The sequence below is a fragment of the Canis aureus genome, chromosome 38 (assembly GCF_053574225.1).
Source record: "Canis aureus isolate CA01 chromosome 38, VMU_Caureus_v.1.0, whole genome shotgun sequence".
NCBI lineage: Eukaryota > Metazoa > Chordata > Mammalia > Carnivora > Canidae > Canis > Canis aureus.
Window position 1 is genome coordinate 9,358,425 of NC_135648.1, and position 7,478 is coordinate 9,365,902.

At 47.0% G+C, this 7,478-nt stretch overlaps 1 long non-coding RNA gene across 3 annotated transcripts in view; it reads left to right on the forward strand.

The window, feature by feature from the left end:
- Positions 1-6,929, forward strand: part of LOC144307104 (uncharacterized) — a 47,865-nt gene extending 40,936 nt beyond the window's left edge. For 2 of the 3 annotated variants that reach the window (XR_013374065.1, XR_013374067.1), the window contains exons 4-7: positions 250-3,879; positions 4,228-4,282; positions 4,582-4,659; positions 4,809-6,929. This is a non-coding gene — a long non-coding RNA (uncharacterized LOC144307104). The remainder of the gene's footprint in view (positions 1-249; positions 3,880-4,227; positions 4,283-4,581; positions 4,660-4,808) is intronic. The other variant, XR_013374066.1, reaches the window with a different exon arrangement.
- Positions 6,930-7,478: the final 549 nt, after the last annotated feature.

The following is a 7,478-nucleotide window of genomic DNA, read 5'->3' on the forward strand; positions in this document are numbered from 1 at the left end:
TGAGAGAAAGAGAAGAGAGCAAACAGCTGAAGTGGATTTACAGTCACTTCTCCGATTGCTTTTCTTGCTGAAGGATATTTCACATCACAGGATTTTCCTTCTCCTCTGTACTCTTGATACACCCAATATCGTCCCCAACACAGATTAAAGATGACACAGGGTAGGGGAGAAACAGGAGGAAATTACATTTTAAAGTTTTGTTCCATTTGTATTACCAGCAATTAAAAGTCTTTGTGGTCTCCACCCCAGTTAAGGCAGTGGGACCATGAGGCCGCCCTGCTGTGAATTCGTTTCCAGTCCAGCCAGCTCAGACAACACTCGGATGGATTAACGGACCCTGCTAGACTCCGACTCCCTCGCCTCGCCTCACTGAGCACAGCCCCAGGCTTCAGTGGCTGCACGTGTGAGCACACCTCTCTCGCCCTTGACCCAAAGCACATCCTGCACTTGGTGCATGCATGAACCGTGCTGCACCTGCGGCCCGGGATGGCAGTACAAAGCCGACTGTGTGTTCCTTGGGGTGGCAAAGGACCTGCGGTCGCTCCCCTGCCCCAGCGAGGGAGCCTCCCTTCTTACCCCACCTTTGCCTGTGCTTCTGGGGTCTGTGGATGGCTTAGATCGAGCCTCTTGGGGGAGGTGAAATACAGCTTCACTCTGCAACAGCTGAGGTTTGCTCATGGAAGCAGAGGTGCTGGAGTCTCAAGCCTATGATGTGGCTGATGCCAGCATTTCTTAGTAATGAGCCTTGCAGACACATCCCAGGAGAGGAAGTTAGACTAGAGCAAGACAAGTGAGTGAGATTGTTTCAAGGCTACAAGGAGATTTAAAAAAAAGGTAATTCCTCCTCATTTAGGGATATGAGATCCTCTCTCCTGGGTGAATCCACAGGCAGCATGGGGTTAGGGCTCCTGGCCTCAACCTGGAGATTTCATATAGGAGGAAATTAGGATGATGGGACTCTACGGAGGACCTGAATTATGAGTCAGCCCTGCTGCCTTTCAACTGAGTGTCCTGGTACAAGCCCTCCTCACCTCCCATCACTGCAAATCGCTCTGGCATCTGGGAGGCTGCCTGGATTTAGGGTCTGCTGTACAATGGAGGGCCAGCAGGGCTGGTGTTTACACCTGGGGTAGGGGCGCAGGGACACAAAAGTAAGTGCCTTGTACCCACCAGTCTTCAGTGATTGATTATTGAGTGACTGAATGAAAGATATTTTATGATACACTGACTTTGACAGTCTGTTGCCCCAGAACAGTTGAAAATGGGCTCATTTTTGAAGCTCAGAGCTGTCCCGTTCTGTCCTTCCCAGGCTTCTCCTCGGGCATCACATACCACCTGGTAGGCGTGAGATGTGTCAATCACTGTAGGCAGGAAAGCCTGGGGAGCAGTGTTTTGGTTCCTACCTATTACTTCAACGTAAGCTGAATTTCTCTCACTTCTTATTTTTTAAGGGAGCAAGTTTCGCATTTTTTTTTTGTAGAACTGGCATAACTCAAACAGTGAAGTCCGTGGGGAAACAAAGCAACCACAACTCAAGATAATCCACTTGCACGAGAGGCTTCGGATGGTGGTTTTGATTTAACAAGTAGTGGTGGGATAATTGTGAGAACATGCTGCTGGGAAAGAGCACCTGGTCTGGTCAGCCTGATGTAGGGTGAGATGCATCATTAACCCTCGTGTGAAGTCCATGACCCTTGTCAATGTTAGGTACAAAATCCCAGGTTGGTGGGATTTGGTGGTGCAACTTTTGAGAGCTCCAAATGGTTTAATAAAGTTAAAAAAAAGAGAGAGGTGAGGGAGAAACAAAGAGTCCTCCCCACCTTCCCTGAGTAATGAGCCTCTTGGATGAAAGACTACCTTGTAAAGGTTTTTCTCTCCATTCTCCACTTCCCGCTGCCCAGATCTGGACGGGGGAGCTCCCAAATGGGGTAGCAGCTCCGCATTTCTAATCCGAGCCCAGATGGATCTCCTGCCGTGCATACGCGTTGTTGAGCAAACTGGTAAATTAACCTGAGAGTCTTGCCTGAATGATGAGCTGCACGTATCAGCTTGAGCAGAACATTAGCAAGAGCTGGCGTAGGCCTCCAACCTCACCGAGTTTCCTCTCTCTCCTGCCAGTGGACATGACAGCTCAGGATAAGGTGACTGGGAGACCACGGGAGCAAATGTGACACAAGGCAGAAGGCTGTCTTGAGACCTTCCAGCTGGTTTGCATTTCCTCATGGGATAGGAGCCTTCTCCTGCAGGCTGGGAAGGCAGTGGGACCACCATACGATTTTATGGATCAGTTTTCACTTTTCCAGATGCAAAGAGAGGAGCCGTAATTACCTTGCGTACGTTTTGATAACATCCCTTGGGCAAGAGGTAGGTATAACTCACAACAGATAACCTCTGCTTTTGCTCCAGTGCTGTCTCCTTTATCTGCAACATGGGGGTGTTGAGTGATGCCACAGGCAGCTGGAAGGGCTCATTTATTTGACCTAATTATTCCCAATGTAGACCTGACTCATCAGAACGGGCTCTTCTTCAAAGGAAATGAGAGCCAGATTGTCTCCTTGGCAGCAATGGAAAACAAATGCTATCCACAGAATGGCTGTTAGATTGAAAAAAGGCGCAACTGGCTTTTGGGGCCAGGCGATATTTAACCATGTTACCAAGAATAGAGGGACTGGAGAGAGAGTAGTGTCAACTTCTGACATGCTAGTTTGCTCAAAATGTTCTTAATAAAATTAACTCGCCCTTGGATGCCGTGGACAAAAGTAACCACATACTCAGATCCCAGGCAAAAATGGAAACCTTCAGTGGGGTGTTTTTATTAATAACTGACTGAATCCCTATGGGTACAATGGGGGACTTTTTTTAATCTTTTGAAAAGATTTTATTTATTTATTCATGAGAGACACACAGGAGGGGCAGAGACATAGGCCGAGGGAGAGCCCTCCCTGAGGGGAGCCCGATGCAGGACTCAATCCCAGGAGCCCAGATCGTGACCTGAGCCAAAGACAGATGGTCAACCACTGAGCCATGCAGGCATCCCAGTGGGAGACTTTTCACGTGGAAGCCTTATGATTTCTTGGTGCTCTTTGATGCTCTACTGAAGAATTGGAATTATCTCTTTTAAGGGATGCGGAAATGGAGAAGGGGAGTTGAAACAGCCCTCCTGTTACCATTAGGCACATCAAACACAGATCAGGAGCAGCATGCCATATTCCCTCTGTGAAGCCTCAGAGTGGACGGCCTTAGCTCAATGATGCACGACTAAATGTTGAAACTTCATCTTAGACAATTGCAAATTGCCCATACCGAAACGCAGGTGCACTGAAAAGAATCCTTTAAATGGTTCCTGGTCCCATCTTCCTGTTTTACGGTTGTGGTTCGGAACGTCACAACCCTAAGAAATTTGGGAAAGATGTGTACTTGGCTGATGTCCGTGGCACAGTCTGGCTCTCGGCCTTTTGTGCTGCAATTCCTCGAGCACCGTGAAGGCGCCCCATGGACCACACGGTTCCAGTGTCGCCTGTTGTCGCCAGAGAGGAACCTCCTAGAGCATGGCATTTGATCTCAGCCTGGATCCTGTTTGGGAAGAGGAGAGGGAATCCCACAGGCCTGTTGTTCAGTCACGTCCTCTAACACTGTAGCAAGGCACGCACATGGTTGCACTTGGCATTCTGACACGTGCATAGCGTGTTTTCATCTCTTCCCTGGAGGTGAGGCCAAAGCCTGAGGTTCCTTTTGACACAGCTCTGCGAAAACTCTGGCTTTGTGCTCTCCTGTGCTTTGCAATAACATACCAGCTCTGCGGTGTGGCCAATGTTTACTTAATTGGTGGGAGGACTTTTTAATATCAAAAGGAAAACATTTCTTCTGCATTCCACATAGGTAAGATGTGGTTTGCTGTGGTACAAGGGTAAGGATTGGGGGTGGGGAGGGAATGAAGAGAGGAAAAACAATCCTTAGGGCTAAAGTCATGGGAGGGGGTGGGTTGGTAGAAAAGAGAACCAAGTAATGGGGGGGGGAGATGAAAGATCAAGAGGCGTTGTTTTAGAGTTAGAGCCGTGACTGACCATATGCTTGTTTTGCAGTTATTTCCAAAAATAGATGATTAGTGGTGAGAAGCAACTGGTTTCTGATGCTTATAAGGGGGTCAGTTAATATTATTTCCAACTGTTGGGGTAAGATACAGGGTAGGCTGTGTACCTAACAGAAAGAGATTGCTAAACTTCACAGTGCATTGGATCAGATTTCACCGAGCTCTTTACTGCCTCAACAAAGCTGTTGCCAAGTAAGAGGAATTTCCCGGGGGGGGGGGGGGGGGGGGGGGGGGGGTAAGAAGGGGCTGGTAACTTGTGGCAGTCACTGCAGATATCCTATATTTTAAATAGTGCTAATCCACAAGCAATTGAACAGTCATTAAGAAACAGGGCCCAGTGAGTACAAAGATGGGCAAAGGTGACACACTGGAGACCATTTGGGTAGTGGGATGGTGTCCAACAGGGGAAATTAGTGCTCTCTCTTCTCTAAGGACCCCTGGATGTGTGGTGACTCCTAGGACAGAGATTTCTCTTTTTTTTTTTTTTTGAGATTTCTCAAACCTTTAATATTTCCTGGAAAAGAGAAGAGGTTGAGGGAGCTCTGTTTTCAGGGGAAGAACACCTCGCTGTAAGTTGTGTTGCTAAATGGTAAATGTTCATGCATTTCTACAACTTTGATTTATTTATTTATTTATTTACTTACTTATTTATTTATTTTCTGTTTTTTTTTTTTGGTTTTTTTTTGGATTTATTTTGATTGTGGTACTTATGCTATAGGTACCATATTACCTATAATCGACGCCAAGAGAGTCGCAGGAGGATGGAGGCATGTGGATGGCAGAGAACATCCCTGGAGATGAGAATCTGGCAACAAGAGATCCCAAAACGTAACAAATGCACCAATTTGAATTCTTCTCTGGATGCACATGGTACCTTTACCTCTCTCTAAACCTGGGGCATTGCTAGAGGTATTCATTTCTTGAAATGTTTGCAAGTCCTTGCAATGGATTGCTGCGATTTGCACTGAGGTATGTAGACGGGACATGCCTCAGATGGGAGGTTGCTGACTGAGTGTCAGTCCCGAGGGCTAACATTCCATCTTACGGATTACTCTATCCAGCTTTCAAGTTCAAGTTGAGCTCTGAACAGCTGTTAGGTCTTTGATGCTCATATCCCCAGAGCCCAATCTTTCAGTTGACTGCCTGTTGCAGAGCCATGTGCCACACACTCCTGGAGTGATGTAGGAAGTCATAGCCTTGGTCTCCTTAGGCACCGATGCTCAAAAGCTGAGGGCGAGGATCTGCAGAGATACGGGTTGATTTGTTGCTTTAATGCAGTCTTTCTTTTCAGATCAAGTGAAACAATATCATGTAATTATTAGTAGGTTTTATAAACATTTGTTGGGCATCTACCGTGTGTCAGGCTGAGATTCCAAGTTTAATAATACACAGAGCAGCCATCAAAGAATTTATATTTGGTGTATATTTCTCTCCCTTCGCTAGATTTGGCTTGTGAAGCAAGGCCTTATTCTTAGTTACCTTCTGATCTCTGCCATCTAGCACAGAGCCTGGTCCACATGTTGAAACAATGACGTGCAAAGAGCAGTTTGCCACGATATCCTCCTTTCTTGTTCTCTAACATCCTTGCCTTACACATGTCAGCCGATGGACTTCATCCCATCAAAATACCAGAACAGCTCTCTCTCCAGAGGCATATTTCCTGTCGCGCCTCTTACAATGACTGTGCGGAGAAACAAACTTTTTCCCTTTATGGCAAGGGTGACTTCCCACTAGTCCCACTTTACGGTGCCCCCGTAAAGGCAGATCTGTTTTTGTCCTTTTGTTCATTGTTATTTCTCCCCAGCACCAACAATACCGTCTGGGACATAGTAATTACATGTTGATTTATTCATGATTATTTGTTGAATAAATGCAAAAAATTGAAAGCAGGACGAAACACCTTAACATATTAGACAGGTTCGGTGAAGCTATGCGGCAGTAACAAGTAAATCTGGAAATCTCAGGGCCTGAGCACAGAGGTTTGTTTTTCTTTTCCGCAAAGTTGGCTGTGGGTCTTGCAGCCTTCCAGATCAGCTCCTTTTCCAGTTAACACTGGGATCCGGGATGGCTGTATCCTATAGCTGACCTGGAACATATAGCTTTTGGGTTGCTCTTATAGAGGAAGGGAGGGTGGAAGGGTTGCGTACTGACTCATAAATGCTTTTGCCTGGAAATGATGCATGGCCCTCCTGCTCACAGCCTTTTGGTTACAGGGCTGGGAAATATGGGTGAGCCCATGAGTATCCGGTGAGCATGCTGTGCTAAATATGTTAGTCAGGCTTGCAGAGGGATGCTGTAATGCCCTAGGAAAGCAAGTGTTGGTGTCCCATCCTCACTGTGGCCCCTCCAGTGTGTGCCTGCCACCTTCCCAATGCCAGCAGCTGCATTTCTTTGCCTGAAGTCTGTCTCGGGGAGCTGGAGCTTGCTTTGGCCTCCTGCTTTGCCTTTAGCATTGGAGGCTCCCAGTGTCAGGGAACTGCTCTACATCAGGCTGAGATTCAGGTTGAATAAGACACATAGCAGCCATCGAGGAGTTTATACTGTTGAAATTTCTGTCTCCCTCCCTAGGTTCAGCTTGTTTAAGGCAGCATCGACTTGATCAATGACTGATGGGAAGGAGTGTATTAATAGCTCTGCTCCGTCACCGCTCAGGTGGCACGAGCCCGAGGTGCATTTTCTACACTGGCTCCCAGTGATGGCAGCAGGATTAAGCTCTAATTGTCTGCAGCGATGACTCGCTTGATAACAAACCTGTCATTGGCTGTCTTCCCTTTGCCCTCTCACTTCCTTGAAAACTCCCCTGATGGTGTTTCTCGAGATTTCCTCTCAAATAAACTGTTTACACTTGATTTTGTGTTTTAGGATCTTCTTAAGGAGGAGCTCCAAACTAAAATAGAAAGTTGCCTAAATAGTTCGCATTCTGTGTGTGTATGGGTGTGTGAGAGAGAGGAAGAGAGAGAGAGAGGGACAATGTCATATAGATTTGGGAAGGACCTAAGGGAGGCCTCCTCACGGTCTACTTAGGTAGTTGGAATAAAATGAAAGAAATACAGAGGAGGGGAAGGAGAATACCTAAGATGCCAGAGAGACTTTCTCCTATAACTGTTGTTAAAACAAGAAAGCCTGGATCCTGTTATTACCGTACTGCTCCCTGAAGTCCTGGGGAGAACTTTCTCAAAGGCTTTCTAAGGTGGGCACTTCCTGGCCCATCAACACGAGAGCTGGGGTGGCTGGAGTGCTAGGTTTCTCAGCATGTCTTGGGAGGGATTCCAGAAGTGTCCTTGGATAGGCCAACACACTGCTGTGACCCCTCCTATGTGTGACACCATTCTCAGAGTCCAGGCTGGGTGAAGTCCTCAAGTGGTGACACTGGTCTTTGGGTGTTCCC